This window comes from Mastigoproctus giganteus, chromosome 3 (genome assembly GCF_048544385.1).
Source record: "Mastigoproctus giganteus isolate SK-2022 chromosome 3, ASM4854438v1, whole genome shotgun sequence".
Taxonomy (NCBI): domain Eukaryota; kingdom Metazoa; phylum Arthropoda; class Arachnida; order Uropygi; family Thelyphonidae; genus Mastigoproctus; species Mastigoproctus giganteus.
The window spans coordinates 204,435,465-204,455,565 of NC_143577.1; the positions used below are offsets into that span (position 1 = coordinate 204,435,465).

Consider the following 20,101-nt stretch of genomic DNA (forward strand, 5'->3'; position numbering starts at 1 on the left):
TTATGTTCGTGAGAAGGGGGAACCCATCAGCGAAATTTTAGCACTGGACACTAGCCAGCTCTAATAGCTGCACAACTCAGTACATGAAAGGACAGAATTCATGGGATTCCTGGTTCCTGGGCAACGCTGTCACCCCTCTCGCTAGTGGACGAGTCCACCGCTTGGCAGGTATACAGATACACTGCATTCACGTAGACAGTAATTCGATGTCAATATGGATAAACGTCGTGAGTTAACCGAATTTGAAAGAGGGATGATAGCAGGTGCCCAATGCATGGGTCACTCTATCGCGGAGGTGGTGCAGAAATTGCACTATTCCGTTCGACAGTATCAAGAGTGTATCTGGAATACGCTATTTCCAGAACAACATCTCATCGTGAACAGCACTGTGTGCGGAAAAAGGTGGCAGTTAACGTGGCCGTCGACGTCTGCATCGCATTGTTTCAGCCAACCAGAGAGGCGACAGTGGCAGAAATCACCGCCGATTTCAACGAGCGGAGGTGCCAGAAACGTCTCCACCAAGACCATCAGGCTATCATTAGCCGCAATAGATTATAGGAACCGCCGACCCACCAGAGTCCCATTGCTAAGATCACGACACGGGACTTTATGCCTCAACTGGGCGAAAGAACATCAGCACTGGACCTTGGATGGTTGGAGACGGATCTCCTGGTCCGATGAGTCCCGTTTCCAGTTATTTCGAGCGGACGGGATGGTGCGTATCTGGCGGAAACCGCACGAAGCTATATCAACAAGGAACCGTTCAACAAGGAACATGTCAACAGCATGTCAACAAGGAACCGTTCAGGCAGGTGGACGGTCGGTAATGGTCTGGGCCGTGTTCAACTGGCACACGTTGGGACCTCTGGCACGTATAGATTCATCTCTGAGTGGTCCGGGTTTCGTGTCTACCCTTGTAGACCATCTGCATTCCTTCATGGTCATCGTGCACCCACAGGGCAGTGGACTCTTCGAGCAGGACAGTGCGCCTCCCCACAGCCGTGGTGACTAGAACATGGTTCGAAGAGCATGCTGTAGATTTTACCACCATGGAATGGCCTCCCTGTTCATCGGACATGAACCCTGTCGAGCATCTTTGGGATGCTGTAGAAAGTCCGTTCGAGCTTTGGATCCTCCACCCAGGAATGTGACGGAACTATGGACAGCGGTACAGCAAGAATGGTTGGAAATACCTGTGGAACGCTTTCGTGAATTTTGTGACTGCCTTTATTCTGGTGAAATGTGAGCCTACCTGTTACTAGATAGGTATCCCATGGTTTCTGTGCACTCAGTGTAATATCATCGTGACAATTTTATAAGAAATAACACATCACAGTGCATGCTAGAACAATCATGAGATAGCCCGAATAACGTGTATCTTTTAAGTTTTTTTTTAAATTATATTTTTTAAATTTTTTTATAGGAAAAAATATTTTGCAATAACGTTAAAAGATGAATGTTAACTACTTTATGGATTATCACTGTTGCATTTCATTTCAGTCTAGTGATCAAGTACACTTGAATTTTAAAACTGAACTATAGAAAAAATTAACAGCAACAAAAGAAAAATAAAATGAAATAAATAAAATTAAGTCCATGATAATGTCCTAGATTTGTAGTGAATTCTATTCACATACGTGAATACGTAGATAGCGTGATTAGACATTCATCTGTTCTGCAAACTCGGTTGTCGTTTGATGATAGTAGTCGCCATGAATGTGAGCAAGGAGTCGTATTAGCATCACGATGCTGTCTTAAGCTCGGAATATTAGGAAGGAATGTTACTCGGAATTAATTCCATACTTGGGCTACCTGTTTGTCATCATGCCCACGTGTGTCCGGCTCGGCGTAAGAGATACAATCTGACGTCTATTTACATAAAGATAAAGAGCCCTAAACATGAGGTAGACTGTCGAACGTTTTTTTTTTATTATTATTTTTTTATATGTCGAGTCGGCGCTTTGAGGTTTGCGCGGCCACAGAGGAAGGGGAGAAGGGCAGGGGTCTCTGTCTCCTTTACCGGGTGTGGTGTCGTGTGCGTCAAAGGCCTTCTTAGGTTTATCTCAGGTCGATCATGACGCTGACAAGATACGTTGGCGATAGGCGGAAGGCTATAAATTAGCGGCTCTTTATCACAGGGCATGTTTGCGATCTGTGGGAGGCTCCGACCGCTGCACAGCTAGGATACAATAGCCGTCTAGAAAGGGAATCGGGATCCGATGACATCTGTTCAGAAGATACGTTTTTGAGAAAAAATGATGATGGCGAAATCATTTTGAATACTCCACAAATATTCACTGGAGAATAAAAGTAGGAGTCATTTTACCTGTATGCCTACGGTGCTTGCTGCGTGCATGTAATTTTTATAGTGCCACCACATGTCGAACATTTATCACCTCAAGATTCAACATGTTTCCCTATTATATTGTAATGTTTCCTCAAGATTCAACATGCTTCCCTATTATATTGTAATGCTCTCATATTGTAATGTTTCCTCAAGATTCAGCATGCTTCCCTATTATATTGTAATGTTTCCTCAAGATTCAACATGCTTCCCTATTATATTGTAATGCTTCCCTATCATATTGTAATGTTTCCTCAAGATTCAACATGCTTCCCTATTATATTGTAATGACCTTTATACACGTGATATTATTAAACACTATTCAGTGAATGTTTTTTTTTTTTTTTTTTTTTAATTGTTGGCGCATCGGCTTCTGTGGCCATAATGAACCTCCCAAAGTTTTTTTCATTTTACTCTGATCCAAGTCCGAGGCGGATTCGAACCCGCGACCTTTGGGTTTCCAGGCAGGCAATTTACCTACCTGGCTAGCACGTTCGACATTCAGTGAATTACGTAAGACAAATTATTAATGACGAGGAACTGTAGTCTAAGGGGCCTCTAGGAACAGTTACATGTCCGAAATCTCCAATGCCCGAAATCTCCAAACTCTTCCTGGTGGTCAACAGGATCCAAGGTGATATCACAAGGAAATTCATTCCAGATGTAGCCTTCCTTACTAAATGTACCCTGACTTGAATCACCTCAACCTTGAGACCACCTTTATGCTCAGAGGCCATGGATTCATCAAAACTTGACTTAGACAACTTGACATCATTGAAGATGACACTTGGATCTGCCGGGAGACTGAAGACTGGAGCTATCTTATGCTGGACTGTGTCCATGGGCGGCGGCAGGATATTTTTCAAGGTGGTGCATGTGAGAATAAATTTTCTGTTCACCAGATTTTCGAATACATGCAATATCTTAATTAAGTCTAGTTTGACTGATTGACATGTACAACGAGCCAGCGTTTCTTGATCGATGGGACAAAGTACTTGAAATGATATTTTAGGGTTTTTTTTTTTTTTTGTAGAATTTGTATTGTTAATGAAAATATTAAAAATTCTGTATTACTTCGAAATCCAAAGGTGCACTTGCACCACCTTGCACCACCTTGCACCATGCAGCCGGTGCAAGGTGGTTTTGACCTCAGGCAAAAACTTTGGCAGTGCAGTTTTCCAGCCCTTCCATTCTCGGATCTAGACTAAAGAAGCCATCAGTCCCTCCTACATTACTGCAACGCACTCTTCAAGCAAAAAAGATGCTTCCTGACTGCTGTTGCTGCACCTGCTATTCTTCCTGCTCCAGACTAGAACACTACATTGGTTGAGCGCCTGGGCGCTCAACTCAACCAATGCAAAAAAAAAAAAAAAAAAAAAAACCAAAAAAAAAAAAAAAAAAAATTATGATATCAGGGTCCCCTGTAAATTATTACATCTACCTATATATTTATTTTGTCTGTAAATTGCGTGTGTTGTCTGCTCGATTTGCCTGTTTTCTGGACGAAAAAACCCCAGTTTCTGGGGAAAAAAACCTTGCTATCTACGCCTGAGACCGACTAACTCAGCCACGGAGTGAAAAAAGCCTACTAAAGTTCCTCGTGTCATCGACGGGATTCGAACTTTTCGGGATTCGGGCCTTTCCCATCCGGTGCCCTAGCTTCTGACATGATCTTCGACTCTCCTTTGGGGTAGAATCTTTATTTCTACTGGCGCTTACATTCTACCCCGAGATTTCGCCACAGAAATATCCTGGCTTAGTGCCTTGACAAACTATTCAGGGCAAGACTTTGTATTCGCTGACGCCTGCTCTCTGCAGTGGGATATTTAGGCCCAGCCTTAACTTGAGGTGATCATGAAGGTATTCAGGATCAGCAACAAAATAAATTTTTTTTTTTTTTCAAATTATGGACACAAAAATTTCCTCGTTAACTGAAAGGTTTACAAATATGAAAGAACATGTAGAAATATTTAAAATGTTTTATAATATTTCTGTATTAAAAAAAAAATGGTCAGATGACGATTTATTAAATCATTGCAAAGGTTTACATGTTAAGTTAAGTGACATTGATCGTAATGAGTCCGATATTGATGGTTTAACATTATCTAAAGAAGTTAGAGTACTTCAAATTTATATTGAATATAAATTTATATACTCCATTTGAAGTGCTACAATATTTTTTTAAAATGATTTTATAGATACTTTTCCAAATGTAGCAGTTGCATTAAGAATTTATCTAACTTTACCAGTTTCAGTTGCCTGAGGTGAACGGAGTTTTTCAAAATTACAATTAATCAAAAATTATTTACGATCGAAAATGCCTCAACAACGACTCTAATTTGTCAATAATTTCAATAGAAAAAGATTTTTTGAACAAATAAACATAAATGAAATAATTAATAAATTCGCATCTTTAAAGCAAGGAAATATAAATTTGTATAATTTTTCTTTTATTTTATTATTTTGCGATTACTGTGATTTAGAATTTAAAGTTTATTTTCAGAATGATTTTGTTATATTTGTTTGTCGTTTCATTATATTATATGTGAGATATGATGTAATTCTTTTCTTTTTCAATAAATGAATAATAATTATTTACGCCTTATTATATTTTTTAATCCAAATATTTTGGGCCTGAAAATTTTATTTCGCTTTCTGGTGGTACATTGGGTCGCAGCGGCCCTGCTGAGGTTTGCTCTTACTCTTGCGGGACAGTGTTTCCTCTCTGTTGACCTTAAGGCGACATCTCTTCTTCTCTCTAGTCAAACTACTAAGAAAACCCAACAAGCCCCCATCAGACCCCAGAGCCTTCTGCCCCATTTCTCTCCTACCGAATTTGGGAAACTCTACGAACGACTACTGGCCCCAAGAATCTATGATCTCTTCCAAGCTCAAGACATCTTTTCAACTCACCTTTTCAACCCACCGGATTCGTTAAGGTCAAGTCCTGTGAAGATGCACTTCTTGCGTTAAAAAATCACATCCAGAATTCCACATCAAAATATGAAATGGTCATCTTCATAGACTTCGACGGTGCTTTTGACTCCCTCTAGTGGGAAAGCGCCCTCGAAAGCCTTCGGAACATCTCATGCTCCTCTCAGTTGTGCCAAGCTATCCGAGCCTATTTTGATCACAGATCTATACAGGTTACTTCAAAAACTTGCAGCATAACATGAGCTGTCAATAGAGAATGTCCTCACGGCTCTGTCCTGGGGCCGCTCCTCTGGAACATTACACCGAATACGTGACTAACTAGACATTTCGATTTTGCTACTCCATTTTCATATGCTGATGACCTTGTCATTGTCTTCTCAGGCAACAAATTCAAGAAAGAGCCTCTCCAGTCTTAAAGGATCTCATCAAATGGGCAACTGCCAACAAACTTAAAATATCTTCATCCAAAACCCGGCTCATTATCTTTAAAGGTCAACGAAATATCCATCGTCCTCTTATCTTGAAAATATCTAACAAGCAAATACCATATGTCAAGCACTTAAAATATCTTAGTGTGATCATGGATGATAAACTCAATTTTACTCTCCATGTAAACCACGTAATAGATAAAATCACGAAATTTACTATGGCTATTGTTCGGATTACGAGAACTGACTGGGGGCTTGGACGTAGAGTTCTTCTCTTATATTACAAGGCAGTATTCATACCTATTGCAAATATGCTGCTCCGGTTTGGTGTGACAGAATTAAGAACCGCAAACTGAAATCATAACTACCCTCCTTGCAAAGATACATGATTCTTACAATGCCTGCAGGATGTCTCAACTGATGCTCTGCAGGTCATAGCTGGAGTATTACCTCTGAACTTGCACATTTTACATCGTGCCTTCTGCTACTTTCAAAAACATCAGATCTCCATGGAATTCTACGGAATACAAAATGATGTCCTTGCAGACAATAAAGCTGAAAAAACCCGGAGTTGGTCTGCTTTAATAGAAATTTAGCAAAATCGTTGGGATTTTGCCCAAACTCACAACCCTTAAAGGCAGAACTACATATAAATTTATACCAGATGTCTCCTTTACTGCCAACAAGAAAAATTCCCTATGGTTCTCTTCAAACCTCTGCACATCATTTATCATAATCGGACATGGCTCTTTTAACTCCAAACTCTTTCAGTTCAGAATAGGCAATACCGATTCTTGCGTTTGTCTCCATCTGGAAGACTGGAACTACCTACTCTATCACTGCCCTCTTTATGCTGACATAAGGAAATCCCTACAAGATGGTATAAACACCTTCCCACCTGGCAACGAAAAACATCTAGTAGAATCTGCCTCACACCTTGGAATCCTACAATTTGCTTCTGATTTATCTGCTAGAAGAAAACTTCTGTTGGCCAATCCCACTTCAGTTTCACCTCCTATGGCGCCCAGCACCTTCAATAATGTCGTCAGTCTCAACAGTGAGTGGTGTCTTGCAAAGTTAAAATATCGTCACCTTGAATAGCTCTTAGATGATCATGTTTTTGAAAATCCACCTCACATTGATTCAGTTTTTTTTTTTTTTTACTTTTATCTCCTCAGGCCTAGGCAACCGGAGGATTGCTAGCACCCACTGGTATTGCACTGCCTCCAGTGGGTGCAGGATTTGTCCAATCTGAGACAATTCACTTTTATTTTTTTATTTATTATATATTTTAAAATTTATATATATATATTTTTTTTGTAATTTTTTTTATTATTATTTTTTAAATTTATTTTTATTTTTTTATATATATTTTATTTTATTTATTTATTTTTTGTAATTTTTTTTCTTTTGTTTTCTTTAGCCGGTACGGCTAAAGAAAACAGAAGAAAGTCTGGGCAACTGTGGGTTTTTTTTTATTTATCTTTTTATTTTTTTAAATTTTATTTTGCAATTATTACTTATTTTTTATTATTTATTTTTCTTACTTTTATTTATAATTTTATTTTTTTATCTTATTTTAGTTTACTTCATCTATTTTATTTATTTATTTTGTTATTTTTTTACTTAGTGTCTATATATATATATTTTTTTTATTATTTTTTTTATTTTACTCTTTTAATACTGTTTTATTTATTTTATTTTTATACTCATCTATAAATTTTTTATCTTAGTTTATTTTACTTTCTTTTTTTTTACTTATTTATTTCTTTTTCTTTAACTTATTTATTTCTTTTTTTTTAAATTAAATTATTATTTATTATTATTTTTTAATTATCATTTTTTCTCTATGCTGGTACTAAGTTTGGGTAGTTGTGGGTATGGGATTTGCTGGCACCCACTGGTATAGCACTACCTCTGGTGGGTGCGGGACTTCGCCCTCTTCAGGGCAGACAAAGATTGTAATGGTCTATCTCCACTTGGCTAGAGACATATCTAGTTGTGGCCCACCTCCTCGTGGTGTAGACGAACACTGGGCACGCTTTCCAGGAGATCGCCTGCCCGGTGGCAAGGAGGCCAGAAACAACTAAACAACACAATACACAATATACCCAGACATAACACTACACATTTCTGGCCGTTCTACAGAGTTTTGTATCACCACAGAGTAACATGGCGGAGATGAACTAATGTTCCTGGAGCCGCTGTATAGAAGATAATATGTCTACATGTTTACATGTCTCTCCTTTTCTACTTCTTTGCCTTATTGACTTTCTTCGGTCCTCGTGTCAACCTTCTATTAGGATGTTGCCCACTAGTGGTTTCTTGACTCCCTCCCTCCCCGCAACTTTGTTCTACACTTTACTGTCCCCATTTCCTTTAATGAGTCCTCTCCTTCGTTGCTCTGCTGGGGGGGGGGAAGTACTTCAACAGGCGTCTCTCTCTACTGACCTGGCCTAGCTCCTCGTGCCAGGAACGGATGCTGGAATGTCCCTTCCAGGTGATGGGGCCTTCCAATAACTAAGTAGCCAGATGAACAACACAACAACACTGTTCGCAAAACCCACATCACTCATACCCTCATCTGGCCTTTGCAGATTTTCTTCTTCACAGTGACAGTTCTTACAGTTTTGTGGGGGGAACACTGGGACCGCTTACACACAATAACAACACAATGCCCTCCCCACACCTTGTGGAAAAGGACTAAGTTCGAATCCTGGTGATGAACTGAGGAATATTGATGGATCTTTTTTCACAACGTGGCTGAGTTAGTCAGGCTGTGGCGTGGGTAGCATGGTTTTTCTCTCTACCAGAAACTTCAGTTTTTCACCAAGCAAACAGCAAAATCGACCACAGAACAAGTGTAATTTGAAGACATATTATAAATGACTCAATATGGCCTAAGCTGCTGATGTACTTAAAAGCCTAGAATAACAACATCTAACAGCTATGTATAAAGGAAAGGTTGAGCCGTAGAAGACAAGAGGGCAGTTATAAATGGGCACACAGACCAAGAAGGATAGGGCCCGTTTATTAGAGCAGTCCTTTAAGGTTCAGTACTAGGCCCATTACTGTTTTGAGTTTTTATTTACTATCTAGATGAATGCATTATCAAGCTCTCTAAGTTTGTAGATGTAACAGAGGTTGGTAGGGTAGTTAATGACAATACGAAAACGAGAGTAGCCTTGCGCAGGCGAAGTTTTTACTGTTCCTGGAATAGAGAAGTTTTTTCTGTTTTTTTAAATTTAAATTGGCATATTAACTTATTTTACAGAGTAGCTTTCTGTTCCTAGTTACGATACTTAGTTTAGAGTTTAACTTAGATAGAGATTTTGTAGGTATTACTTAGTATCGGTAAGGGCATCAAATCCACGTGTTACAAGTTGCAGCTCCGCTGAACGAGAAGTTTTTTAGCCATATTTAGCCGCTTTATTGACCAATTGTTATATTCAATTATTTTCTATGAGTAGCTTATAGATCTAGTCAGGATCCTTAGTTTATTCTGAATTCAGACAGCGAGATTTGGAAGTTAATTAATACTTAGGTGTCCGTAGATTTACCGTTCGTAACTTGCCGCCATTGTTATACGATATACCGATATATCCCGAACATGATAGCGTAAGCTTAGTATAGTATATAATATAATATTGTCAATTAATCAGTAAAATCTATTAATCTTGTTAAACTTCATTGTCAATTAAATTGTACTTTTTAACTAAATACATTAGATTACAAACGTAACATAATTAATACATAACTTGATACGGAAGTTATATAAACGGAACTCGTAGATGATACTCGGTACTGAAAAATATATATAGCGTTATAACTGTGTTGGAATACAAGTTTAGGGTTATAATTTTGTACTGAAATTGAAATTAAATCGAAATCATGACTCAGACCAGAGCAGCAAAGCAAAAGGCTCAAGCTAATGGGAGTGCTGTGGCTCAGGGGAGAACTAAGGGGGAACAGTTGCCCTCTGAATCACAGCCTTTTAAAATGCACTGCTTGCTTGATGTTTGTGGAGAATCGAGTATGGGACATGATATTGCCATGGGGGATGTCTTTGTGTGTGCGCGATGCAAGGAGTGTAACGAAATCAGGCGACAACTGAGCGTTGTTATGGGCCTATATGAGAGCTTGAAGGACAGGGTGGATGCCCTCGAAGAATTTAAAGTGAGGGGCCCATGAAGCTCTCAGCTGCCCACATCAACGCCAGAGCTTGCACTTGGTCATCACGCAACACAGCGGCAACACCCCAAGGCAGAATGTGCTGGTCCCACAGGAACTAGTAGTTGTTGGTGACTCTATTGTCAGGAAAACGGGAACATGCTTTGTAAGAAGGATAGGTGGAACAGGACCAGGGTATGTTTGCCAGGGGCAAAGGTTGATGACGTTGTAGACGGATATCATCTTTTAAGCGCACAAATGGTGATATAGTTGTACATGTTGGCACTAATGATATTAAGAGTAGGAGACCGGCAGAATTACTTAACAAGTACAGGTCACTGTTGAAAAAAAAACAAAGCCATGAATTAGGGTTGAATTTGAAAGTGTCTGCAATTCTGCCCAGACACGATAGGAGGAAGCATATGATAAGAGGTTTGTCGATCAATTCGGCACTGGAAAGATTGTGCAAGGGGTAGAATTTTTTTCAGCCTAGTCTTTACTTGTTAACAGGAGAGACTGTTTCTACAGGGATAGGATACTCTTAAATAGAAAGGGTGCAAGAATATTTGCCGATGCTATCGAGGCAGTGTTATGTGGGTAGGAAAACTGCTAGCTTGGGGGCATACTAGGACTAATAGATTAACAGTAGCCACTGGCAGAGGTGAAAGTGATTCTTGCACTGCTTCCATTGGAACGAGCAGCAGCCTGGAAAATAAGATCCAGGATATTTCAGAGACTGCTGGGAGCCATTGCGGTACAAGTAAACACAAGGGTTGTGTTAGATAGCCAAGAATAGGAATAGGTGCATGTATACTTGCGTACACACCAATGCTAGGAGTTTAGTAAATAAATTTGATGAATTTGAGGTATTGCTCAAAACATCAAAGGCAGGTATTGTTGGGATTTCAGAGACGTGGTGTCACACAGATATAAGGAATGCAGAACTGGAATTTGGGGAGTACAATGTCTACAGAAAGGATAGACAGGATAGGAAGGGAGGAGGGGTTATGCTATTAGTTAAGAAACACATAAAATCCAAAGAAGTGAAACCAGTTGACATCGCTGGACAGTGCAGTGTCGAGTCAGTTTGGTGTGACATAAGCATTGGGAGATCAAAATTGAGAGTAGGAGTGTGCTATATGCCTAATGACTCTGATGAGTATAATAAGAAACTGTACAGAGAAATAGAGTGGGCCAGTAAATCAGAGATTCTTATAATGGGGGATTTTACTTTCCCAGATATTGACTGGAATTTGGGGGCTGGTCACTCACACACTAGCAAGGCTTTTGTGGATTTATTGGATGATTGTTTTCTAAATCAGCATGTTCGGGAGACAACTAGAGGGAGTAATACTCTTGATTTGATTATCAGTAGTGATTCTTCATGCATTAAGAATCTGCAGATAATTGAAATAGAGTGGGCCACTAAATCAGAGATTCTTATAATGGGGGATTTTACTTTCCCAGATATTGACTGGAATTTGGGGGCTGGTCACTCACACACTAGCAAGGCTTTTGTGGATTTATTGGATGATTGTTTTCTAAATCAGCATGTTCGGGAGACAACTAGAGGGAGTAATACTCTTGATTTGATTATCAGTAGTGATTCTTCATGCATTAAGAATCTGCAGATAATTGAACCACTAGGTGGCAGTGATCACAGTGTGCTGAAGTGGGATTTACTCAAAGAGGTAACTACCATTAGGGGTAAAGGGAAGGGGTATTGCTTTCGTAAAGGCGACTACGATGGACTGAGACAGTATTTAAATTCTATACAGTGGGATCAACTGATGATGTTACCAACAGCAAATTCAAAATGGGAAGCATTCAAAGAACTTATCTTGGAAGCTACTAGGCTTTACATACCAACTAAAAAATATTGTTCAAGGTTTAGGCCTAAATGAAGGTCAGATGAACTAATGAGGCATATGGCAGAGAAGAAAAATGCATGGGATACATACAAATTAACACGTGACACAGAAGCCTATGATAGATTCAAGTTGATCTGTAACCAAGTTACAAATGAGGTTAGGCAGGCGAAGGCAGATTACGAGAAATCCTTTGCAAGGGATGCGAAGAAAAACAGCAAAGAGTTGTTCTTTACTTATGTAAACTCTAGAAGGGAGGGGATGAATCAGATTGGTCCGCTTGATATCGATGGGTCAACTGTTGATGATCCTGCTCATGTAGCTAACAAACTAAATGAATATTTTGCATCGTCATTCACACATGAGGAGTTATTCAGCGAGGGGAATGCCAGAGGTGTATTCAACTCTGGCAGTAACCTAGAGAGTCTTGTAATAACTGAGAGTAAAGTGGAGGAGAAATTGTTGAAAATAAACACAAGAAAGGCACCTGGGATGGATGGGATCTATCCAGTTATATTAAAGGAGGCAGCAAAGGAAGTAAGCAAACCTTTAGCCATAATTATGAGAGTTTCTTTGGACTCAGGGGAGGTACCCATGGACTGGAGATGTGCAAATGTGACCCCAATTCACAAAGGAGGATCAAAGGCTGACACAAGTAATTATAGACCTGTGAGTTTAATCTCTGTTCCCGGAAAATTAATGGAGGCACTGGTTAAAGAAGCACTGCAGGGTCATCTAGACAAGACTTCAGTTATAGCTCGGACACAGCATGGTTTTGTTAAGGGGAAGTCTTGCCTGACCAATTTGATTGGATACTATGATGCAGTCACAAAAGAACTGGATGCAGGGAATAACTTTGATATTATATACTTGGATCTTAGAAAGGCTTTTGATACTGTTGCACATGGAAGACTGCTGCACAAATTGGAGCAGTGTGGCATTTGAGGCAAATTGCTGCTATGGATAAAGGGGTGGTTGAGGGGGAGAAGACAGAGAGTGGTAATCAATGGACACTGCTCATCGTGGACTAATGTTATTAGTGGAGTCCCTCAGGGTTCAGAAAACAAGGACCTTGGGTCCTTTATTGTTTTCTGTATTTATAAATGATATTGATGGTGGTATATCAAGCTTAATGTCCAAGTTTGCAGACGATACGAAGGTTGGCATGGTTGTCAAGGACACTACTGACACTATGCTGCTGCAACAGGATATAGAAAGGGTGAGTTGATGGGCTGAGAGGTGGCAAATGAAGTTTAACATTGACAAATGTAAAGTACTACATATGGGAAACAGCAACCCCAGAGCAATGTATCAACTATGTGGTACTACACTGGTAGAGAATGAAAGGGACGTAGGGGTGCATGTGCAGGCAGATATGAAGTTCTCTGAGCAGTGCAGACAGGCTGCAAGAGTAGTTCATGGTGTATTGTCAATGATATATAGGAATTTTTCTAGCAGGGATAAGGAGGTGATTATTCCCTTGTATAAGGCAATGGTCAGGCCACACTTAGAGTACTGTATACAGGCCTGGAGGCCTCATTTCAAGAAGGATGTAGAGCTGCTGGAACGAGTACAGAGAAGGGCAACAAGATTAGTGAATGGACAAAGGGGTGCTCTTACGAAGAAAGGCTTAAGTTTTGAGAATTACAGTGTCTGGAGACTAGGGACCAGCGAGGTGATCTGATAGAGGTGTACAAAGCCTTGAATGGTTTATGCATGCTCAATGCTGATGGGATTCTTCCTCTTGCTCAGAATAATCACCTGAGAGGGCATAAATTCAAATTGTGGGATGTAGGATAGATGTGCGGAAATTTGCCTTTAGCCAGCGGGTGGTTGGTGGGTGGAACAGACTTCCATCCCTTGTCGTGGAAGTTGATAGCCTAAATAAGTTTAAGGCTCAGCTGGACAGGTATTTAGAACGAAATACCTGTCCAGCTGACAGGTATTTCGTTTAGCTGGACAGGTATTTCGGTGAAGTGGAAGTGGTTATTTTTTATTTATTTATTTTACTTTATTTTTTTTTTTTTGGCTGATGCTCCATAAGCTTGCTTTCTTGCATCAAATGCCTCTACTAATGCTAATGCTAATGCCAACTGCATCCAAAAGATATGTTTGACATCATAACGCTTGGATTTCATAAAAAATGTTTTTGGTACTATTGCACATAAAAAGATTACTGTAAAAATTGGAGTAGAGCGGGTGTTGTGTGTATTCTAGTAGTAGCAGTGGCAACTGATGCACGAAAGTAAGCTTATATCGCACCTACAAACGCGCTGCACGCACGCACGCACACATACGCACGCACGTGCACACACAACTGCACCAATCCTTAGCCTCCAAGAATTTGTCTAGTTCTTTCTTGAATTTATTTAAACCATCACTTCCACAACAACTGAACTGATGGAACCCTATTCCAACAACCAACCAATGCTCGCTGGCTGAGAGCAAATTTACACACATCTGTCCTGCATCCAGCCTTCTTAAACTTAAATTTATGCTTCCTCGTGTGTACTCTCAGCAAGAGGAAGAAAGCATTCTCATTCATTCAGCTTATTCAATCCATTCAAGGCCTTAAACTATCAGATCACCCTGTAGGTGCCTAGTCTCCAGACGCTGCAATTTGCAAAACTGAAGCCTTTCCAGGGATGAGCACCCTTTTGTTTTCTTTACCAATCGTGTTGCCCTTTTCTGCACCCGTTCCAGCAGATGTACTTCCTTCCTAAAGTGAGGCCTCCAGACCTGTATACAATACTGTAGATGCAATCTAACCATGGCCTTGTGCAAAGGGATAATGACATCCTTATCCCTACTACCAAAGTTTCTGTACATTATTGACAAAACTCCATGAGTTGTTCTTTCCGCACGTCGGCACTGCTCAGAAAATTTCATATCTGACTGTACAATTACAACACGTCTCTTTCATTTTCACCCTATCCTGAATGTACTACTACACAGTCGATAAGCTACTCTGAGATTACTGCTACTCATATGCAGTTCTGCAGCCGTAAAATTAGCAGAAGGTATACTCTGTAAATGCTATGTGTGCATAGAGTATACTGCTTACTAATCCAATTGCAGTGGGTACATGGCGTATACCTATATATATGTGTATGTATACGCTATGTATATATATATGATCAGTGTATATATATACACTGATCACTCAGTGTGTATATACATATACACTTAGTGGTCATAATTCTGTGATAACTCAGTGTATATATACATATACACTGAGTGATCACTGAATTATGACCATCCCTATGAAAACTGAATTCGACCTGTTGACCACATGAGGTACGAAAGTGCACAGTTAGTCGACCTACGTAGCATAGATAAGGTGTCAGTGGTTCAGTAGGTAGTAAAATTCCGAGCGTGATGGGTAAAAGGAAGGATTCATCGGACTTTGATAAAGGACAGATTGTGTCTGCTCGACGAGCTGGCGCCTCGATTTCCCAAACGGCTGAACTGGTGGGGTGTTACTGTGTCATAGTTACCCGACGGCAAAACTGCAAAGGTCAGCAAAAGTTTGATGTTAGAGTTGAGCGCCGAGTCCGACGACTCGTACAGGCGTACGGGCGCAGCGCTATTGAAGAGTTGACTACCCAATACAACATGGGTCAACCCGGAACAATATGTGGCATCACCATGCGTCGCACGCTTGCACATATAGGCTATACCAGCAGACGACCCCTATGGCATCCTCTCCTAACCAAGGTTCATCGGCGTAAAAGACTCGCCTGGTACAAATACTCGCCTGGATCATGCAAGTTGGACGTTAGAAGACTGGAAGAAGGTGTGCTGGTTGGATGAGTCACGTTATTTACTCCACACCGTAGATGGTCGTGTACGGATTTGGCGTCAGCAACATGAGGCTCTTCATCCATCATGCATGGTATCAAAAGTGCAGGCCGGTGGAGGCAGTTGTATGGTAGGACATGTTTCACTGTCAGGAATTTGGACCCCTGGTGCATGTGGAACAACGCATCAGTGGTCTCCGCTATCGTCAACTGCTTGCTGACTGTGTACATCCTGCTATGTTACACTTTTTTTTTCCGAATAGCAATGGTGTCTTCCAAGATGACAATGCGCCGAGCTATCGGGCACTTGTTGTGCAGAAATGGTTTGAGGAACACAGTTCTGACTTCTAGCATATCAGTTGGCCTCCGAACTCCCTCGATATCAATCCCATAGGGCACTTGTGGGACACTCTGGAAAGGCATATCAAGCATCTGGATACACCAATCATCTCCATACCTTCATTGTTGACCGCATTACACACAGCTTGGTTGGCCATACCTCCCGAACGCGTCGACATCTTGTTAAATCATTGCTATGTCGGATAGCTGCTGTACTGAGGACAAAAGGAGGACCTACGAAGTATTAGGTAGGTGGTCATAATTCAGTGATCACTGAGTGCATGTTATCAGTCACTCTGATATTAGTTTCTCTCTCTACAGCTAGCTTTTCAGGGTATGTAAATTGCAAAATATTTGCCTTATGGAATATTCTTTTTATTATATTTCTCTTAAAATTGTGATAATTTATTATTTGTCAGGAACATGAACTTCTCTTTATCTTCTATGCCTTCAACCCATGCACGGTTCTAAGTGCAGTACCTCCGTGTTTCGGGCGGTCATGAAAAAAAAAGAAAAAAAAAAAAAAAGACTTTTCCCAATATCTTACAGACATTAATTATTAGGTGGCGCTGATGTATTAATGTTTTATATCTGTGCTCTGAAAGCTTAGTTGTTTATGTTTCCTTGTTCTAAAAGGTTTCTTCGTTTAGCCTGTGTGGTGTAGCCTTTGTATTGCTTGTTCTTTGTATCATTTGCTCTATTTTGGTAAGTGTGAATATTGAGGTTATGTCATATGCATTACTGAAAGTTGTGATTACTGCGTTTATTGCAGAAATTGCCTTCCTCTGGTTTTAGCCACTAACAAGCGTAAGTTAAGCTGGGTGTGTTGAATATCTCGAAACCGAAAGTAAAACATTTCCCATTGTATTCATTTAAAAGCCCCCACCGTCTATTTGTTGTGAGCACCGATTTGAACCAATGACATTAGTTAACCCTATTCCTGTTACGCTAGGGTTCATGGGGTTCATGTTATATATAGTGTAATCTCGATATAACGCGGGTATCGTATGAATCTTAGGTAATACTCCAGATTTTGGGTACAAGTCCATATTTCGGCTAACGGTCAGAAACAATGCAGTGATTGACAGCTGCCACTCACTGCTTTCCACGCCTACACGTAAAACGCCAAAGTCACGTGATATGGTAATACAGTATATTAAAGCATAAATGAACATAAAGAGAAACTACAATACGTTATTAAAATAAGCGAAAATAATTATAAATTTTGAAAAATAAGTCCGTTTATTAATTACATATCTTCCGGAAGTTTCGTAAAAACCTAATCTTTGGTTTAAATATCTTTTACAGCTGTTTTTTAAATAGGGATCTCTTTTTTTTTTTTTTTTTTTTTTTTTCGCTATAAAACAGCAGTGAGGAGGGGAATGAAAAGCTTAACTAACATTCCAGATAGCGAGGGTCGGGCATAATCTTTGGATAGAATATCCTTTAACGTTGTTTTTAAATAGGGAACTCATTTTCCGCTACAAAAACAGCTGTATGGTGCCTGATAAACACCCTAACTAAAACTGCAGATTGCGAGGGCTGGGCATAATTTTTTGACAGAATATTCGTTATTACTCTTTTTAAATAGGGAACTCGTTTTCCGCTACAAAAACAGCGGTATGGTGGAGGGTAAACACCACATTCATTCCCATTGGGACTAAACAAGACACAACAACAACAAAAAAGGGAAAATAACATGTGACGGCAGCAGAGAGTAATATGCATAAATGGCACAATAACGAAAGCAGAAAACACCTAACACGACAAGCAAAAGGTAGCACAAAATATACTAACAGCACCAGGAAAATGGCAACAAAAAACCAAATGCCCAAGTGCAAATCATAACTTCGAACTTCCCTCTAAACCAAACTAAATTCACATCCAATGAAACAATCAGAAGCAAAAATTATGCATTCACAGTAACCACAGAACTAAACTCTACTATATCTGCAGTGGGCGTAGTTTAAGACCACGCCAGCTGCGCAGAGAAAACTTGTACCCAAATTCTGGAGTATAGCAGAATCTTACACCCCACGTTGGCGCCTCCATAGCTGGGCGGGCAGGAACAGCAGTGCATAGCACACGCTTCTTGATTAGACTGGGGTTTGAGCCCGTGACCACCAAATATGGAGGATGCGGAAAGGTCAGTGAATGACCACCGCATATCCCGGAGCAATATGGCCTTAGTTGCTAATGCTCCTAAAAATCAAATAACAAACAACAAAACCCCACGTTATAAGCTACTTGTGTTATAAGTCGAAAATAAATTTTATCCAGTGTTTTCCAATTTTTTTAACATGATGTTAAGCAGGCTTCTTATGTAAACATATTTCATTTTGCTCATTTTTTTTTTTTTTTTCTCTTCCTTTTGTATGTTTGTTTTGTTTTATTATTCTTTTTGCCAGCGGACTAAACGGTTAAACATTTTAAGTAGTAAGGTCACTGTGACTGTTTTTGTAATACACATTCGAATACCACACACACATAAGTGTGGCAATAAAGTTCCGGATTCGTGATTGCCACCTGATTGAATGCACTTATTACACTGTTCTAAAAGTTTCTGAAAAGAGTCAGCGAAGGGTGCCCAAAGAGATGAAGTTTGGTTTGGCAGTTAGGATTTTCTTTATTTTCTCAACATCCTGAAATCTCTTGGGAAAGGAAGAATTCAGCTGATGCTAGATTGGAAGAGTAGGGTGGATGATTGATCTGTGCAATGCCATGTTTTGTCAGGAACTGCAGCAAGTACAAAATAGGTAGGGAAATTTTTGTACCAGAACCAGCTCATTTTCTCTTGAAATTGCAGCCTCACCCAGGAAATGCACTTCACTAGACTCTGAAGCACCTCTGTGTAGAATGCAGCATTGACTGTCTCCTTGTTTGTCAAAAAACATGATCAGCATAGCCTTGATCCTGGACTCCTATAAACAACTTTTTGGGCCTTAGTGATTGTTTTTAAGTCCACTGCATGCACTGATGCTTTGTCTGTGGGTCATACTAAAGCACCCAACACTCATCTCTGGTGACAGTACAGTTGAGGAAATTAGGATTGCCTTGACAAGTCTCGGTGAACCCTTTGTATGATGACATTCTTTGTTGCTTCTGCTCATCTGTGAGGCTGTGCAGCACAAATTTTGCACAGACCTTTTTCCTAAATTTTCATGTAGAATTTGATGAATTGTCTCCCTTTTCACCTGTAACTCATCAGTCATCATTGAGTATCAAACGACAATCTCTTGCCACAATTTCTCAAACATTTGTAACTCTCATCATTTTAGGAGGCTGACAGATGCCCACTTTTTGAGCCATTGCAGACATCCTTACATCTGTCTCTGAAACACTTGGCACATCCGTAGCCAGGTGGAAGGAGCAACAGTGCATAGCACACACTTCTTGATTAGACTGGGATTCGAGCCCGTCACCACCAAATACGGAGGATGCGGAAAGGTCAGGGAATGACCACCGCATATTCCCAGAGCAATATGGCCTTAGTTGCTAATGCTCCTAAAAACCAAACAACAAACTGAGACACTTATATTATTCAATTACACTATATGACTTAATATTTTATCACAACAAACAGTTTAACATTTCACATTTTTCTGTTTAAAGGAACATTTGATATTTGGTCCTTGCTCCATTGCAAAATTGTGACACAAAATGTTGACACTATTAACGAAACTGGTTGTTACTTGCAACCTGTCACCTATTTGACAATCTCTGTAGCACCATCTGTTGTAGGAAACGAATTACAACATGTCACTTTGGTTTATTTTCAGATTCCTTAAACATGACAACAGCACCAGTTCAGGCACTGTATTGCTACTCCTCGCGTATGTATGTATGTGTATATACATATATATAAAAAAATAAATAAATTGAAATTAATTAATAATTGAAAAAAATCACAAAAAAGCAAATAAAAATAAAGTGGCAATCTATGTTTGCCATTCTAGTATTACCAGCAACATGTTGCCAGAAACATAATGTAAATTAAAATAGGTCAGCAGAATGGATAAGCCCTGCAAGAAGTGAATACAGCAAAAACTGGCACTTAAAGAAACATTGAAGAGAACAGAAAGTGAGGGGGTTTCTAAATGGAGAGGAAAAGTGTTGTGGAAGGAATATGTAGCTAAAAATTTTGAATACTTTAAATAGAAAGCCAGCACAGCATAATTTATGAGCCAATTATAAACAAATTTAGACCTTGTCCTCTGA

The 20,101-nt window shown here is 39.8% G+C and overlaps 1 protein-coding gene across 1 annotated transcript in view; it reads left to right on the forward strand.

Moving 5' to 3' along the window:
• Window positions 1-16,471: 16,471 nt before the first annotated feature.
• baf (barrier to autointegration factor) overlaps window positions 16,472-20,101 on the forward strand; it is a 52,423-nt gene continuing 48,793 nt past the window's right edge. The window contains exon 1 of the mRNA XM_090370821.1: window positions 16,472-16,588. The gene's annotated coding sequence lies outside the window, so the exon portion shown is untranslated. The remainder of the gene's footprint in view (window positions 16,589-20,101) is intronic.